This window comes from Pipistrellus kuhlii, unplaced genomic scaffold, assembly GCF_014108245.1.
Source record: "Pipistrellus kuhlii isolate mPipKuh1 unplaced genomic scaffold, mPipKuh1.p scaffold_m20_p_2, whole genome shotgun sequence".
In the NCBI taxonomy this organism is placed as follows: domain Eukaryota; kingdom Metazoa; phylum Chordata; class Mammalia; order Chiroptera; family Vespertilionidae; genus Pipistrellus; species Pipistrellus kuhlii.
In genome coordinates, this window is record NW_023425515.1 from 21,490,770 (window position 1) to 21,509,537 (window position 18,768).

Genomic DNA, 18,768 nt, shown 5'->3' on the forward strand with positions numbered 1-18,768 from the left:
AATGAAGATAGCAATTGAATAATAGACTTAACACAAACAGTGAGAGATGCACTCAAGAGGTGATTTGCTGGAAAGAACAATGATAACAACCAAAATATCGGGTCATACACGTGCAGTGATGGAACAAAATTGTACATAATCTGACATCAAGTTATTGTGTTTGTTCATTGTTAGCTTTGTCACTGATTTGTGATGTTCCCTGCATGATATAAAATAGAGATTTTTTTACCCCTTCAGCCTGTTGTTGAACTTTCAGGTTTTAGGAATTAAAGCAAAGATATGACATATTGTTATAGTGTAAAGAATGCATAGATAAAAACAGTACACATTGCTAAATGAGTCACTTAAACTATTAAGTAAGTGAGCCCAATGCACATCTTGTGCTTCATCTCTCAGAGCTGCTATTAAGTTGCTAAGTCTGTTGCTAACCTGAGCACATGGTCAAACCATACACATCCTGAAGTTCCAAACGTCTTAGAACAACCACTCCTGTGTGGACACATATGGACTTCCTCCTTTTAGTTTGTGTGTTTCTCATTCACATACTAGAATTAACCAATCTCTGCTAACCTAGCCAGGATCCTTCATTATGCGTGAAAAATTATGTTTTTTTGGGTTAAATTTGGCCTTTATAAACCATGCCTTTCTTTGTTCTCCTCAGAGCACAGCTGGGTAGCTTCCTGCATTTGCATCTTGGTCTGCAACACTTTAAGACCCCCTCAAAGACTTTTAATTTATTTTATAGCTTAGGGTATTTATTGGTTAACATGTTTGGTGATCCAAATATTTTCATGTGTCGAGGCATGCAAATTTTAAATGGCAAAGCATGTTTAGGAGAATAGCAACTAATTTATGATAACAGTAATGTCCCATGGTAGTTCTTTACTGTTTATGAGAGTATGTATATTTGATTATAGTAGCACTAGAGGCCTGCTGCATGAATTCATGCACCAGTAGGGTCCTGCCAGCCCACCCTGATGGGGGCCAATTGGGGCCAGGCTGGCTAGGGGTGGGGCCACAGGCAGTTGGCTGGCCAGGTCCGCCTCTGTTCCAGGTTGGGGGGGTCCATCTGGGGCTGTGCTGGCCAGGGGAGGGGCCATGGGAGGTTGGCGGGGGGTCAGGGGGCGATCAGAGCCCCAATGGGGCCTGTTTGCCACCACAGTATGCTTCATGGCAACTTGTCATTCCAGTTGTTCTAATAGTTCTGTCATTCCGATCTCTTGGCTTAGATAGATAGATAGATAGATAGATAGATAGATGATATAGATATAGATAATATTAAAGTTAAATTAGCTAAAACACTAATGGGATATGTAGGTAGTCTTGTGAAAAATAGGTGGCAAGGTAGGTTTGGAAGTTGTTGTGTGTCAGTAGTTAAAATACGTCATCATTATTTCTCTTTTATTATTGGGTATTTCACCTGAAGGATTGACTTCCCATTATGATTCTAAGCTGTCTGCCTAGAGCTCCCAGATGTTCATTATTCTGTAACTAACTAGGGGAAGATCTTCAGATGAAATACAGAACAACCAGTTAAATTTGAATTTCTGATAAAAAGCATTTTTTTTTTAGTTTTAGCCCTGTGCAAAATTATTCATTGTTTACCAAAATTCATATTTAACTAATCCTGTATTTTATTTTCTGAACTTGGCAATCTTGCTAAAGGAAACAATATAATTTTGCTTTTAAAAACTGAAAAAAAATAAAGTCTTTTTTTTTTTTTAGAAGTTCCCACATAATATCTTTGTCATGTTTCATTTTCTCAATTTTGTCATATTATTGATACCTAAATGAATAATGATTATCAGGGGATGAGATTCTGAATTACTTCAGTTTTTGTTTGGTCAATCTTACACATTGCACTAAATTTCTGGAAAAGCATAACCTAAAAATTCGGATAGTTATGAAGAAAAGTGTACTAACTGTTGAGGAGATATCTATATTTCCTTTAAGTTCTTTTGGGTTAGTGTGCTCTAAGATGTATTTTGTTTATTCCCATTCGTGGGCAGAGGCAATATAGTGTAGTTTCAAATAATATGGAGTTTGAAGCCACATACACTGTCTGGATCTTCTATGTATTAGCAACATAATTTCAGACAAACTGCTTAACCTCTCAGTGTGTCAATAAACTTATTTCTGAAATAGGCATTATAATAACATCTATTTCATAATAGTTTCTATTTAATGTATTTAAAGTACTTAAACAATCATTGGCATATAGAAAACCCTTACTTATCCTATATAATAAAACCCTAATATGCAAATCAACTGAACGGTGGAAACCACTTGTGGAATAACCAGCCGCTATGACACACACACTGATCAGTCGGGGCAGCTCCTGCATTGAGCCTCTCCTCCCCTAGAAGGAGGCGACTTGTGGTGGCGATTTAGGAGTGGGTCCAGCTGGCAGGCAGCACCAGGCTACCAGACAAGGCGGGTACAAGTGGAGAGGTACCCCAATCACCCCACTTGTTGGTCTCTCCACAGATGGCCCCAATCACTGGCCAGGCCGAGGGACCTTACCCTATATATTGGGAACAGTCTCTTAGATTTAAAAATTAAAATCTGGCAGGGCTATTCTAACAGTGAAAAAACAGGATGATGCAGCGATGTCGTGCATGGACTCTGGCTTGTGCGTTGTGTGTCCAGCCCTGATTCTGACACTTATAACTGTGTGACAAAGCCAATTACTTAACTTCTCGTACTTCCAGCTTTATTTCATTATCTTTTTTTTATTTTTTTATTTTTATAAATATGTTTTATTGATATTTTACAGAGTGGAAGAGAGGGGGTCAGAGAGTTAGAAACATTGATGAGAAACATCGGTCATCTGTCTCCTGCACATCCCCTACTAGGGATGTGCCTACAACCAAGGTACATGCCCTTGACCGGAATCGAACCTGGGACCTTTCATTCTGCAGGCTGATGCCAAACCGGTTAGGGCCTGCTTCAGTTTTTCCATTCATAAGATGGGAAAATGATACTGCTGCCTCAGAAGGATCTGCACCGGGCCTCTAGTCTTATAATGAACAATCTGAGGAAAACACTTAAAATGATATATTAAAAAACATGCAAATCAGTTAATATTAATTCATTAATGTTCTATTTTAGAACTTGTTGAAAAGTACCCTTAAAACATTATATCAATATAAGGCTGTTTCTGAGCATCTCATTGGAAGAAAATTCATTGGAACTGTGGACATCAATTTATACACTAATTGAAATTTGGCTAATATTTAATACTGTAATCTCTATTATAGCAAGAACACTTAACATAAGTTCTACCCACTTAATAAATTTTTAGTACAATACAGTATTATTAACTACTAGTGGCCCTGTGCACAAAATTTGTGCATGGAGGGGGGGTTCCTCAACCTGGCCTGCACCCTCTCTAATCTGGAACCCCTCTGGGGATGTCCAGCTGCCAGTTTGGACCTACTGTATTTTTTGGACCATAAGACGCTCCACACCATAAGACACACCAGTTTTTAGAGAAGGGAAATGAAGAAAAAAAGATTCTGAAACAAATAGTGTCCTAAAATATTTTATGCGCATTAAAACCCAACATCACAGTCATAAACACATGTAATCAACCCTGTAAAGTAAACAGCAGCATTTAGAACCATTTTAGAGCCGGGCAAGCACACAGAGACCACACAGAGCCGGGCAAGTAAAAAAACTTTTTTTTTTAAAGTATTCAATATATGTGTAGGCTATATTTGGACCATAAGACGCAGGGACTTTTTCCCCCCACTTCTGGGGGGAAAAAAGTGCGTCTTATGGTCCGAAAAATACAGTAAATCTGGGACTTGAAATCTGGGATTGCGGTCTTCTAATCTAACCACTCATCTGCCTGCTTGTCTGATTGCCCCTAACAACTCTGCCTGCTGGCCTGATCAATCCCAACTGCCTCCCTTCTGGCCTAATCACCCCTAACTGCCCACCCCTGCCAAACTGATTATCCCCAACTGCCTCCCCACTAGCCTGCTTGTCCACAATTGCTCCCCCTACTAGTCTGCTTGCTCCCAACTGCCATCCCCCACTTACCAGCTCATCCCTAACTGCCCCCCAGGTTGATCTGCTCGCCCCCAACTGTCCCCCCTGCCTACTGTTCGCCACCAACGGTCACTCCCACTGGCATGATCTCTTCCAACTGTCCCCCCCTACCCCCCTGACTTGCCTGCTCCCAACTGCCTGATCTCTCCCAACTGCCCCGCCCCCTGCTGACCTGCCAATCTGTTCAACCCCCATTGCCTCCTCCCCCCAGTCTGCTTGCCCCCACCTGTCGCCCCCAGCACAAAGCTCACCCCCAACTGTCCCCCCCTCCCCCCGCCAGCCTGTTCAACCCCAACTGTCCCTTTCACTGGCCTGATCTCTCCCAACTGCCCCTCTCCCGCTGACCTGCTCACTCCCAACTATCCCCCCCTGCTGGCCTGCTTGTCCCCAACTGTCCCCCCTGCTGGCCTGCTCACCCCCAACTGTCCCCCCTGCCGGCCTGCTTGCCCTCAACTTCTCCCCTCTGGCCAGCTCGCTCCCAAGTACTTCCCCCACTGGCCTACTTGTGTCCCCTGCCAGCCAGCTTGCTGCCAATTGTCCCCCTGCTGGCCTGTTCACCCCCAACTGTCCTTTCCTGCCAGCCTGATTACCTCTAACTGCCCCTGCCTTAACCCCATCACCACCATGGCTTTGATCAGAAGGATGTCTGGAAGACCTCCCAGTCTAATTAGCATATTACCCTTTTGTTAGTATAGATAAGCACTGTATCATATTGTTAACTATAAGTATCTCTAGAACTTATTTATCTTGCATGATTAAAACTTTATAGATGTTCCAATTTCATTCAACATAATATCCTCCAGGTTCATCCATATTACACATGTGACAGGATCCATATTACACATGTGACAGGATCTCTATATTAAATATTGAGTAATATTTTATTGTGCTTATATGCTACATTTTCTTAATCCATCCATCTATTGATGGACATTGAATAATAATAATAATAATACTAGAGCTCAGGTAACTCTTTGTGATACTGATTTTAGTTCTTTTACATATAGACCCAGAGGTTGGATTTTGGGGTCACATGGTAGTTCTATTTTTAATTTTTGAGGAACCACCATGTTGTTTTTCCTAGTAGCTATACCATTTTTTATTTTCACCAAGAGTGCATAAGGGTTCAGTTTTTCCACATCCTTATTAACACTCATTAACACAGCATTGAACTGCCATAAAAAATAGATATATAGACCAAAGGCACAGAATAGAAAACCTACAAGAGTGCTAATAACACACATAGGGGAGATAATGTATTTTCAACAAATGATGTTGAGAAAGCTGGACATCTACATGCAAAAGAAAGAAATTGGATCCTTGTCTTTCACCATACACATTCTACGTTTGGATTCTTTTCAGAGTTGTTTTCCACTGTCTTTTCTCAGTGACTTTCGCCTTTCTACTATTGCACAGTGGTAGAGGTCTTCTAGGCTCCCAGTTTGGTTACTTCTCTTGACTCTACAGAGAAAGATATTTCATGTAGAGATTCTGAGGGGCCTCACCATGCTAAATGGAGATTGGAGGATCTTCAAGAGTACCAGCTAATTCCTCTTGCCAAATAATAATACTAATCTTCCCACTTTTCTTTACTGGAAGTCACTGGTGTTAGAAAAGAGCATTCTGAGGAATATCTTCTTTCTAAATCTTAGATATGATGTGTCCAAAGATGTATACAATACATTTACAACCAGGTTTGAAGTCTGTGCAAGTCAGATTAAGATATATACCTACGTTCTTGGTTTTGCATCTGTGGTTTTTCCCCATAATAACTCCTGGGACCAAGTCTGGGAGTATTTCCTTCTATCCTTTAAGTATCTAGTTGGGAATTCCCTTTTGTTAAACTCTATGACCTAGTTCTTTATTTAATAAATGCAAAGAATAAAAAATATAAAAATATCTTATTTTTATAAAGCTTTATATTCAAAAGCTAAGTAAATTTTTACTCTTTGCCCTCCTTTCAAACAAACTAGTTCCAATCATGAATTTAATTAATGAATTCTTTAGGATATTTATGAATACAGAGGCAAACCTTAAGGTCAAATTTCCCTCAGGATCACTTTGATAGGCTGGGCTTTAGAAGAATGAGTATTTTTGGAGAAAGTTTCCAAAGTTTTGATTAGAATATCAAAGTAGTTGAAAAATGTTTTAAATTCTTGTCTCAATTGCTTAATCTCATAAATTTCTTGCTAAGGAGTAATTTATGTGAAATAGCTATAGGATGTCCATATTTTTTTACAGTTGTATCTGAAAAATCATCAAGCTTAGAAAAATGAATGAGATGCTTAGAATTATAAGGTAGAAGAGAAAAACAAAAACATTAGTCACCAACCCTATCAATATCAGAGAAAGTTGTATATTTGGAATGTTTTTACCTCAGTAGAGTTTTAATTTTTATTTTTGTATGTGAATACCTCTTTTCAAGCACTAGCTCTGCCATTTATTATCAGAGACATGTCACATAGTCTTTCTAAATCTCAATGCCTGCATCTATACAATGGCCCAAATAGGCAATATGAGAATTATGAAAATAATGTTTTATATTTAGAATATAATATGTTGCATGTATTAATATTAAGAATATACTTACCTGGAGAAAATACACTGTTTTTTTATTATAAAGAAAATATGAGAGACACAAAGTGTTACATATTCTTGTTAATTGCTAGATGAATAAATTAATGAGTTATAATACAAAATATAAACAGAATATTATATTTAAATTATAAGACTTTTTGTCCAGATAAAGTACAAAAATATGATTAATTTTGGAAGAAAATATTAAACATCAGCTCATTTTTCTTACTGTAGAATTGAATTTCAATAAAAATATATATATTAGATATATATGTCATAGAGTTTCTTAAAGGTGATGACTTTTAAATGGTTTTCCAAATTTGAAAATAATTTTAAAAGAAAATATAAAGCTATAATTTATTTTTATACTAAATAAAACAAGTTCAAATTATCATACAACTTTTCTTTAAAATGCCTTAAAATATGCTTTATATTTAATTTTTTTGTCACTAGATGGCATAGTATATGTAAAAATAAAGCATTCATTAAATTATAATGATAGTAAATTAGGACAGATAAATGCAAATATGTAAATTGTCAGAGAATACCATCAAGTACAACAATAGCCAGGAAAACATTAGAATTTATTATTTAAGGCCTTATTTCAAGGTAAATTTGTCACAAGAATTTAATGATAACCAGGTGGAAATGAATTTTCATTTTTAAGCATAAATGTAGATTTAATGTAAAAATATCATTAAATTTTACTATAGTGAAAAATTCAAAAGATTGTCACACTAAGTGAATATCAAATTAATGAAAGTAACTTGGTTTTTAAAGCAATCCTAATTTAAGAAAGAGGGACATATATATTGGTGGCATGTAGCAAATATCAACATTATTTCAATCACTCGTTATTTATTTTTAAAATTTTGATGAAAATATATTGTTTTCATTCTAATTTATTCTAACCTACCATTGTTTACTGTCACTGTCATAAAAAAAGAATGAGGTGAGAACTAGCATTTTGGTTATTTACTGATGCATTTCTTCTCTAAATACTAAGTTTTAAAACAAATTGGTTTGCAGTTGATCTCTTTCATTGTTTTAGTTGAGCAATGCTCATTGGAGATAGCTCATCTCTATTCTGTGTATAGCAACTTCACTATTTACCTCCTGGTTAGGGAGGAGCAACTGTACTGGGCTAATTGTAACCTAGCTGGTTGTTGCCTAGAAGCTCTGCTGGGACCTATTACTGGAGTCTAAATTCTCATTCACGTGGTTATGTGGGCTTCCCCCCACCCCCCTCCCGCCCCAGCATGGCAGACTATTGAATAGATTTCAAGAAGAAAGACACAGAGCTTGAATAGCCACATGGATCCTTTTCTGGAACTGAAAGACACTGATGCCGCTGTGGGTGACAGCATTGGCTACATTAGCTTCATGCTGTTCCCTGGCCACACCGATACCTGCATCCCAGACAACACCATTAACCTGATGCACAGATTGCAGACTACCACAATAAGTGCCCTAAAGCCTGTATGCACACATGTATGCAGCCAACAACATCCGACTTCCTCAAGGTGTGAACCTGCTCACCCAGATGCCAAGAAGAAAGAAATGAAGACTGTTATAGTTATATTAGTGGGATGATTTAAGGATTTAAAACAGTGTAAGAATAATTGTGTGATTTAAAATAGGAATGAAAGCATTTATTTTTATAGTTTAAGTGTGAATTCTATTTTTGATCTTATTCTGATTTTATTTTAAGTAAAAGAAATTATTTGAAATGTGTTTTAGGCTTAGTATAAGTAACTCCATATAATGTGAGTTGAATCCATTTTGTAAAACTTGAGTTTTAAAACTGACTTTGAGCCCCTAACTGTGTGAATGCCCTAACATGTGCTTATCTGGAAAGTTGAAACTGTGTGAATGCCCTTACAAGTGTTCATCTGAAAAGTTGGAAACTGAGGCAAAAGGTACCTGGAGAGTGCCCGAATAGTCACACTGCAGATCTATTGGTAGCACCCAGAAGGAACAAGGGAACACCCAGAAATGGCCATAAAAGAAGGGACCTAGAGGCACTGGGCAGAGACCACGAAGGGCTCCTCCACCCGACGTGCTCTCCCTCTCTCTTCTCCCCGTTCGAAACACTGCATGAGACTCTGCCTGAGTGAAGCTGTCACTCTGCCTGTGAGCCAAACTTCTGAGGCCTCGTTCCTGACCGAGACGCTGCAGCAACGTGTTCCTGTCCAGTGTGTGTATCTGTTGGCACGGATCTCCAGGTGACCTGCCTAGGCTTCTGGAAACCACCAGGACTCTGGTAAATAAACCTTGGGATTCATGCATTTTAACTCTTGTGTCTGTGTTTAGTTTATGCTTGGTCAATTTTAGTTAAGTACTATGGGCAACCCCTATAAGTCCAGTTCTCTGGCTGAGGGACCCAAGTCACCTGTGCAGAAGTTCCCACCTGAGGGTGAGTTGGACCAAAGACCATCCCTGGGAAGACTTTTTCATCCCTCTAACTCTTGGGAACAGGAAGAGAAAGTGGCTGGCAACTGAAGGCTGGAACACTTTCTACTGGATAATCATAGCTTTTAATGTTGCACCTCTTCAGGTTCTCAAGGGATTCTCTATTTTGGTTCCATTGTGTACACAAACGGAAAATAATCTGCAGAAAAGAGCTGTGCTTGCAAGGTCTTGATAGTTCCCAAGAAATCCACTGAATTCCTTTTCTTTATCTTCCTGCCCTCACTCCCCTTCCCTTCTGCGCTTCTTCCAATCTCTCTTGCTTTGCAGTATGTTACTGGTAATGAGTTGTAGAATAAAGCAATCTTAACTTGTTTTCTCCTGAGTATTGGAGTTCCAAGAACTCCTGTATCTAAAGAAATATTGTTGGGGGCATCAATAAGGAAAATCTATCTTAAGAAAAAAAAAAAAAGAAAAAAACAAGTCAGCTGAAATTGTTGCAGAGTCATTCATTACCAAGGCGTTCTACTGAACTGTCATGGATCCAGTTGTGCAGTTCAGATTCTAGTGGGTAGAGAACTAGACCACACATTTCAACGAGGGAAGTGACAAAGAATTTATAATTCTCTTTAATCTGCAACATTATGCCCACTAGCCATAATTATTTGTATAACTCTCTCATGTAAAAGTGTCTTTCTCCCTATAAGCCATGAAGATTTTCCTCATTAGCCATCATACTCAAGTCAATAATATTTTCCTGTATACCAGTTGATGCAGGTACAGGGGTGGCTTTTTAGATGTGGTTTATAATGAAGTAACTACAAAACCATGAAGTAAATTAACATTGTTGTGCCCTCCATACACCCGAATAAAATGTCAGGCATCAGGAGAGTGCAATGCACAGTTGCATTCTTAGCAGCTGCCCAGATTTCTCAGTCTGGGTCACACTCCTGGATGGCTAATGGCTTTGAGGCCACTCTTTATTTTTAAATGTCTCTTTCCCTTTCAGTCCAAGTGTATTAATGTTTGTTTGTTTTCAACTTACAAGAGAAATTTTACTTAGAAAGTTACAGCGGTTGTAGACGTGAGCCAGCTGGACTGTGTAGGCTCAGGAAACAAGTCACAGAGGCTGAAGAAGGGCTTAGGAGAGAAAAAAAATGCATAGGTAATGTGCCTAGCAGCAAAAAGAAGGGGGAGGGAAAGTTTGGGTTGTGCTCCTGAGAGACTGACCTCCTGATGGGTCCTTTGTCTAGAGAAGTGGTTCTCAACCTTTCTAATGCCATGACCTTTTAATACAATTGCTCATGTTGTGGTGACCCCCAACCATAAAATTATTTTCCTTGCTTCTTCATAACTGTAATTTTGCTACTGTTAACGAATCATAATGTAAATATCTGTGTTTTCCGATGGTCTTACGGTTAGGGTCATTAGGCAACACTGCTAGAGGTTTTCAACCTGTGGGTCGCGACCCACAAGTTGAGAACCGCTGCTATTGAGCCTAAGACCATCGGAAAACACAAATATTTACATTATGAATCATAACAGTAGCATAATTACAGTTATGAAGTAGCAAGGAAAATAATTTTATGGTTGGGGGTCACCACAACATGAGCAATTGTATTAAAGGGTCATGGCATTAGAAAGGTTGAAAACCACTGATCTAGAGGGTTTTAAAGGCTGGAAGTATAGGGGAGAGCTTAGGGGAGGATCTCAATGTATCTTAGCTTTATGCTGATGCACCAAAATGAGATTTATTACCCTAACTTCATCTGTCCATGGGTATGGTTGGCACAAATGGTATTACCTAGATTTCTGTTTTCTATCTCCATAAGTAGAATGATTTTAAGCTATTTACCCTATGGTTGGTGAGAAGTGGAAACTATTTACTCTTAAGTGTCCTTGGTTAAGGAAGATAGGAATTTGAGATTTACTAGATGGCTATAAATTGATCTGCCATTTAACTATGGCTCAGTTTTCTTCTCCTGTTTGTTCTGGTTTACCAGCCTGTCTCATTTCACCCTGAGATACTTCCATCCGTGAACCATTTATGGTGATGAGAGAGACTGGTCAGTCTTCAGTAACTGCTTCCTGCTGACAAGGGTGATGGTTCCTACTTATATAAGGTACGGGAGCCTCTCCTGCCTGATCTAAAGGAAACGAGGGAATGGGATCTGAGACTAGAACAGTGATCTGCTAGCTGGTTCTTCCTGCGAGGCTGGAATCCCCAAAACATCATCATGTTGATATGGAATGATATCCAGAAGCAAAGTTGGTAGAATGCTTCATATTTCATTGACTCGATTATGTAGTCATAAAATTGAATTCAGGATGCTGTGATGAAGACCAGCTTTACAAAATAAGACCTATATTATGTAAACAAGCAATCATGTATTTAATAAGGGGTATGCCTATGAAAACAGAAGAAAAAGAAAACAAAGGTAATGATAAGAACAAATCATAAACCTGTTTCTGAGTTTGCAAGGCTGCCAATCAAGGATAGTTTTAGATGGAAGGCTCAAAGTTTCTTTTGCTGGAATGAAAGTAAGCAGTGACAAGCTCATAAATTCTCCTTATCTGGAGTTTGAATGTCTCTAGTGATATAAATTCTGCATGATTTAGAGAGCATTAGTCACTAAGATTGTTTAACTGTGTACTATTGTGATGATTCTCAAGGTTATATAGAGTCCTTTACCTGTAATTTGCAAGTGCAAAGCTCCAAATTTTTTTTTTTTTTTTTTTTTACTTCTCAATAACTGCAAAGCAAATTATCAGATAAAAATGAAACATTTGTTTGGAGCCAAATATTCAAGAAAACTAAAAAAAAAATTTTCAAGATTCAGTTCAGTCTGTGGATGACAAATACAATTTTGAAGACAATTAACTGAATTAGAGTCTAATATACACAACTGTGTATTACATACTCTATTGAATCACAATTTCTCGCCTCCTAAAATCACCCTTATTTTTATCAAAGAGCCAAATTAGGACTAATTAATTTGTTGCATTAAATCCAGCTTCAATTTCGCCTGATTCCCATCCCAAAATCCTCCCCAAGCATGCCCCAACCCTCCTGTTGTCCTTGACCAATGGTTAGGCTTATGTGCATGCGTGTAAGTCCTTTGGTTGATTGAACTTTAATTCACCCCTCAGGGTGAAGAAGCCAGGCAACCATCAAGCTTTGCCTGCAATACCTATAGATTTGGGCTAATTCTTCAAGTTCTCAAGGTCAAGTGGATTAATCTTTTGAAAATTTGTGAATTCCATTTATACAGTTTATATTCAAATTATTGAGATAAAATGTGAGATAAGCCTTTGTTTTTTTTTTTGTTTGTTTTTGTTGTTTTCTGTGTGTGTGTGTGTGTGTGTGTGTGTGTTTGTTTATTTGTTTTACTAGAGAGTCCCATCTTTACCTTAGGTTATATTTGAGGCTGTTGTTGAACAATACTGTCTTAACACCTGGAAGCTCTTCTATAAGGCTGCATGGATCCTGGTGCCATGTCCTTAAAACTTCCTGAGGTCTTAACAAAGCGACTCACATAACCCACAACTGATGTTTTTTTTCTAAGCGCTCACTTTACTGCATTTACAGTCACACTGGATTTAATCTTTTACCTAAAGCCATTTATTACATGGATGATTACATTATTGTTGTTTCAAGTCTTGGAATGAGAAATATTTATTCTCAGACACAGTGCTGCTTCTCAACATTGCCTTTAAATTCTACCTAAAATCTGAAGAGTTAATTCTCACCCTTACAGTTTTGCGCTTTATGGTAAAACACTCAAGGAAGCCATTTAGTCTCTGCTGCATTTTTCCTAGAAACCTTCTAGGTCATATCCCTGAGTTAAACTGAATAGCAGTTCTATTTTCCAGAGCATCGCAAGGAACAAAACTGGCAAATCTTATTTCATTTCCCTCTTACATTCAATAACAATATCACTGTCTTTTCAGCCTTCACCAGTAGAGTCCTTAAGAGCTTTCTCTGCCACTCAAGTATATCATTCATAAGTCTATCATTTCTGGAATCAAATTTTGTTTGAGCTATGTATTGTTGAATAACAAATCACTCAAGGCTTGGTGGCTTAAAAGAACAGCAATTACTAATTTGCTCATGATTTTGTGAATTAATCAATGCTTTGTGGGAATAGCTTCTCTTCACTTTGATTTAGCTCAGGTGACTGGACTGAGGCTGGATGATATGCAGCCGCATGGTTGGCAAGTTGGTGATGCATAAGGAAGTTCAGCAATCTAGTGTTTGCTGAACAAATTTCTTTCATTTGTGTACATGTGATTCTTCACAACAAGGAATCAAAAATGGAAGAAGAGAAACTTCCACTCTTCCTAAAGAGTAGGCTCTAAATTGGCATCATATAATTTACATCACTTTTGTATTTTTACAAAGCAATCACAAACTTAGCCCAGTCAGAAGCAATTTGAGAAATTGATCTAAAATAGAAAGACAAAAATTATTAAGCCGTCATTATCATCTCACTACAGCTAGTAGTACTATTCATAAAATAATGACACATTTCTTTAGAAATACACTTTTTAATTTAATTCAATTTTATTTACTAAAGTTTCCAAAGATAATAAAGATTGTTCACACATAATCCATACCCTGTTTCCTCTAATTTTAACATCCTATAGCACCATGAAACTATTGTAAAAACTAACTAGCCTTAATATACTAATGTCAACAACTCTAGGATTTATTTGGATTTTACCTATTTTTCTGTTAATTTTTTTTCTTCTTCTAATCCAAATTCAAATCTAGGGTTTCAGATTAATTAGTTGTAATATCTTCCCAGTCTGAGACAGTTTCTTAGTCTTTCCTAGTCTCCTGTACCTCGAAAGTCTTTAAAAGCACTGGGCAGAGTGTAGAATACACCCAATTCATGACTTGTCTCATTTTATTTTAATGATTATGTTGAATGAAGGTTTTTGAAAAAAAATACCACAGAGTATTCTTCTCATTACATCATATAAGATGATAAGGTAGAAACATGATATCATTGAGAGTATTAATCTTCATCACTTGTTGAAGGTAGTGTTTGCCAGATTCATACATGCTCTGTAAAAATTACTAAATTTCTCCTTCTATACTCAATTCTTTGAAAGCAAATCACTATGTGCAGTCCCTTTTCAGGTAGTACCTAGAAGGCAATTAGGTTCTAACTCCTGAGAAAGGGCACATATACATACAGTCTTGGGCAAAAGTAGGTTTATAGTTTTCCATATAGAAAATAATAAATAATAACACAAGAGTAACTGTGTTTCATGTACTCTATACTTGTAACTGTAAATCTACTTTCCCTACCTATGTATATTAATGTAGTTCTTTTATAATGAAGATTTGACTCATCTCCACAAATTTATTCATTTATCTAATCATTTATGTATATTATTATAGACTTATGAATATGTATATTCTATTTTGGGTTATAACCTAATACAAGTTATTCATTCATTGTTCAAATTGATCCAGCTTTGTTTAAAGGGTGTTCTTTCAGGTTGGCTAATGTATTCTTTTAAATTACCTTATTTTTCAATTTTTGTTATAAACTTAAGAAATTTTAGAATAGATTTAAATTTATAGAAAAGTTGTCAATATAGCACAGAGGGTTTATATATTCCCATAGCTGGTTTTCCCTATGATTTATACCTTACATTAGCCTGGCAGATTTGTTAGAATTAACTGAAGACCACAAGACCATATTTTATTCATATTTCCTTAGTGTTTTTTTTTCTTCCCCCTAATGTCCTTTTTCTATTACAGGTTTCCATCTACTTAGTTGCCTTGTCACTGTAGGCACATTGAAATAATCTGAAACCAAGCCCCCCACAAAGTGCATAATATTGTTAATTATTCTGTAATGCAATCCTTGCTTTATTTTCCCCCACTCCATGTAATCTTCCTTATGTTCCCTGCTTAATTCCAAATGTATAAAATAAGCTACAAGTCTTTCATTCTTCAGAGCATTTGAAATCTTGCTCTAAAGCATATCTCCCCAAAACACTCTTATTAAAATTATCTACAGATTTGGGCACTCATGTCTACAAACGGTAATGCCAGAATATCTTTCACTGAGCCTAACCAACAATAAATAAATAAATAAATAAATAAATAGATAAATAAATAAATAAATAAATAAATTGAGAGGATAGACACTTGGTACAAAATATTTAAATGTTTCTCTTTCCCATACTCACCACTACCATGTTTAAAAAAATATAGGTTTTATATACCTGGAATATTTATGTGGGGTATAGACAATGCGTTTTCCAGTTTGTAAGCATGGAACCTGCCAGCTGCAGTGAAATAAGTAAGGGTTAGAGAAGCAAAGAAAGAGGTACAGATTGTAAATAGGAGCATACAGCATGTCAAAAGCTTTTGAATCAGAAAAGTGTGTAACATAACTAATGAATTTACCTCTTTTACACTTGCCTTACTGCTTCAGCCTCACTTTGGCAAAGAGTTGTAATATGAGATATGATATATTATTAATAAAGATAATGTCATATTATGAATATATTTTGAAGAAGAATGTAAGAATGCCTAGTACCTTTCAAAGATGAAAGATGGTATATGTGTTGTTGGTCTCAGATGAAGAGAGGTTGGCAAAGGTGGTGACCGGGTGAAGAATGAGAGAAGTATAGACTGCTGGTGTGTCTCAGTGGTTGAGGATCAAGCCATGAACCAAGAGGGTGCATGCCTGTGTTGCTAGCTCAATCCCCAGTGTCGGGGTGTGCAGGAGGCATCTAATCAATGCTCTCATCATTGATGTTTCTATCCTACTCTCCCTTTCCATTATATTCTCTGAAATACATAAAAACATTTTAAAAACGAATGAGAAAAGTATAAAACTATAAGGAGGAAGAAGGATCAAGACTATACTTACAAGTTCTGTGTTAAGTAAAAACTGAATAGTAATTGAAGAGTGTATTATTATTATTAGTAGTAGTAGTAGCAGTAGTAACAATTAATTCAGAAATGATTGCATTTGATAACTTACCTTGTTTTATCCTATCTAATAAAATAGAAACATGCAAATTAACCATCACTCCACTATGCCCACCAGCCAATCAGAGTGAGTATGCAAATTAGCTCAACAAAGATGCCAGTTAATTTGCATACACAGGCACTGAGCAGCCTGGGTCCAGTGAACATTCTCTGGACCCAGGCTGCTCCTAACCTGTAGGCCTGCACTTAGGCCCTGAGTGGCAGGGATCCCAGAACACCCCCTGGCCACTTTGAGCCTATGGGTGCAGGTGCCAAGAGGCTGGGGGTGGGGCGGGAATATCTGCTATGGCGATGCAGGGATGTTCCTGCCCTGCACCCAGCTACTTGCTAATGCTCTGGCATCACGCAGTGGTTTGGGTCCATGACCCCAGCCTGGCACCCATGACAGGGGGCTGGCTGCTGACCTCAGGGGCATTTGGAGACTGGGATGTTCCCACCCCAGCCCAAGCCGCTTGCAGGAGCTCCAGCACCAAGTGGTGGTACATGACCACACCCCCAGCCCAGCACCTTGGGTTGTGTGGAGACCCCAGGGACCACCACCGGTGGCAGGGACATGCCTCTAGCCCAGTAGACACAACACAGGGGCTGCATAAACTGCAGAGAAAACACCTTTTTTTTAGAAATATATATTTTATTGATTTTTTTTTCCCCAGAGAAGATGGAGAGGAATAGACAGTCATAAATATCAATGAGAGAGAAACATCGATTGGCTGCCTCTTGCATCCCACTGGGTATGTGCCTCCAACCAAGGTACATGCCCAAACCTGGGACCCTTCAGTCTGTAGGCCCACAGTCTATCCACTGAGCCAAACCAGTTTGAGAATAAATACCCTTTCTGACAGCTCATTGATTAAACTCCCTGTAGGCTGCCACTTGCAGTGTTCTAGGGTTTTTCCACCACACTCCTGGAGGAAAAAAAAAGGCCTGCTATTGGAGGGGCTAAGAAATTTCATATCCTGCCCTAGCTGGTTTGGCTCAGTGTCTAGAGCACATGTGTCAAATACAAGGCCCGCGGGCCAAATCCGTCCCGCCAGGCCTTGCAATGTGGCCTGCACCTTGCTGTCATCACTGCACTCCGCTGCGTTTCCATCACAATGACAGTTTATGACTGTTCAGTAAACCATTCGGCCCGCGATTTAGGCTGGATTTTAGATTTTGGCCCCTTCTCTGATTGAGTTCGACACCCCTAGGATAGAGCCTCAGCCTGCTAACCGCAGGATCCAGGTTTGATTCTGATCAAGGGTATGTATCTAGATTACAGGCTCCTCCCTGGTAAGGGCCCAGGTCAATTAAAGTGTCCCTCTCACATTGACGTTTCTCTCTGTCTCTCCCTCTCTCTTCCACACTCTCTAAAAATCAATGGGAGCATATCCTCAGGTAAGAAAAAGAAAGAATGAAAGAAAGGAAGGAAGGAAGGAAGGAAGGAAGGAAGGAAGGAAGGAAGGAAGGAAGGAAGGTAGGTCATAGCCTATGAAAGATACATTTTGAAAATGCCCAAAGAAAGTTTTCATTTTTTCATGGTGAAGGTACTAGAGTTGGTGTTGATGAGAACACCTTGGTGGCTTCAGTGACTGGCAGTGGCTGCAGCAGCTGGTGCCTTCCCTTGATCAGCCCGATCGCCTGGCATCCCTCAAGGAGTCCCAGATTGGAGAGGATGCAGGCTGGGCTGATGGACATCCCCCCAACCCATGCACGAATTCCATGAACTGGGCCTCTAGTTTTCAATAAAGTACCTTACTCTAATAAACTCTATTGAACACTACCTCATTCTATTGAGCACTATTAACTACCAACACACTGAGTTGTATAATAATAGTACATACAGTTTACTGTAAATTTGTTTAGAGAAGTTCATGTCTTTTTAATGTTACATATCTAAAAACTTGTGGAAATGAGAAAAAAGAAGAAGTAAATAATGGTTTGAACCATTCCACTGCAACCTGGTCCTTGAAGGACTATTGAGATTTCTTTTAATTCCTCTGCTTATTTTTTTCTGATGATGGATTTGAGGTATCCAGGTTCTCTCCCTTCATTTCCCCTTAATTCCTTTCCAATCAGACTCTTTATAGCCAGTAAATCTGATTTCCTCAGTGCTACCAATAATATATAGTTTCCTAAATTTAGTCATGTATTTGTAGCCTGGGTTTCTTTGATTTATCAGAAGCAAGTGACAAAGCTCTTTTCTACTTTCTATACTGTTTTTACCACTGGACTTTCAGGACTCAACACTCTCTTGGATTTTCTCCTACTTTTGGAGAATTGCTCCTTGGTCTCTGTTGCCTTCTCTTCTTTTTTGATTTTTAAAATGTAACAGACCTATACTTACATGGTAGGCAAGATACCATAATTAGGAAGGTGGATCTCTCAAGGCTGAGCTTATCCATTGAATTCTGATGTGCTGAACCCTGTGATTGCCCCAAATGTGGGAAACTCGACTGCATACTTTGTGGTAGCATAGGACTGTATCTGTGCTTTCCCCTGGCAAAAACAAACAAACAAACAAACACACAAACACACAAAAGAACAGGCCTAAGAAATAGTCCTTGATGATCTCATACATCCTTGTGGCTGAAATACCACCTATACTCTGACAACTCTCAAATTTATATCTCTAATTCATATTTTAAAAATAAATTTCCATATGTAAATTCTTATAACATACATCTATCATCATCTTATTTTCTCTTAGAAGTTTTTAAATGTAT

General features: G+C 38.1%; 1 non-coding gene across 1 annotated transcript; it reads left to right on the forward strand.

Moving 5' to 3' along the window:
• Positions 1-18,381: 18,381 nt before the first annotated feature.
• LOC118725209 lies at positions 18,382-18,544 on the forward strand. The gene has a single exon (XR_004989933.1). It is a non-coding gene; the product is annotated as a U1 spliceosomal RNA (small nuclear RNA).
• Positions 18,545-18,768: the final 224 nt, after the last annotated feature.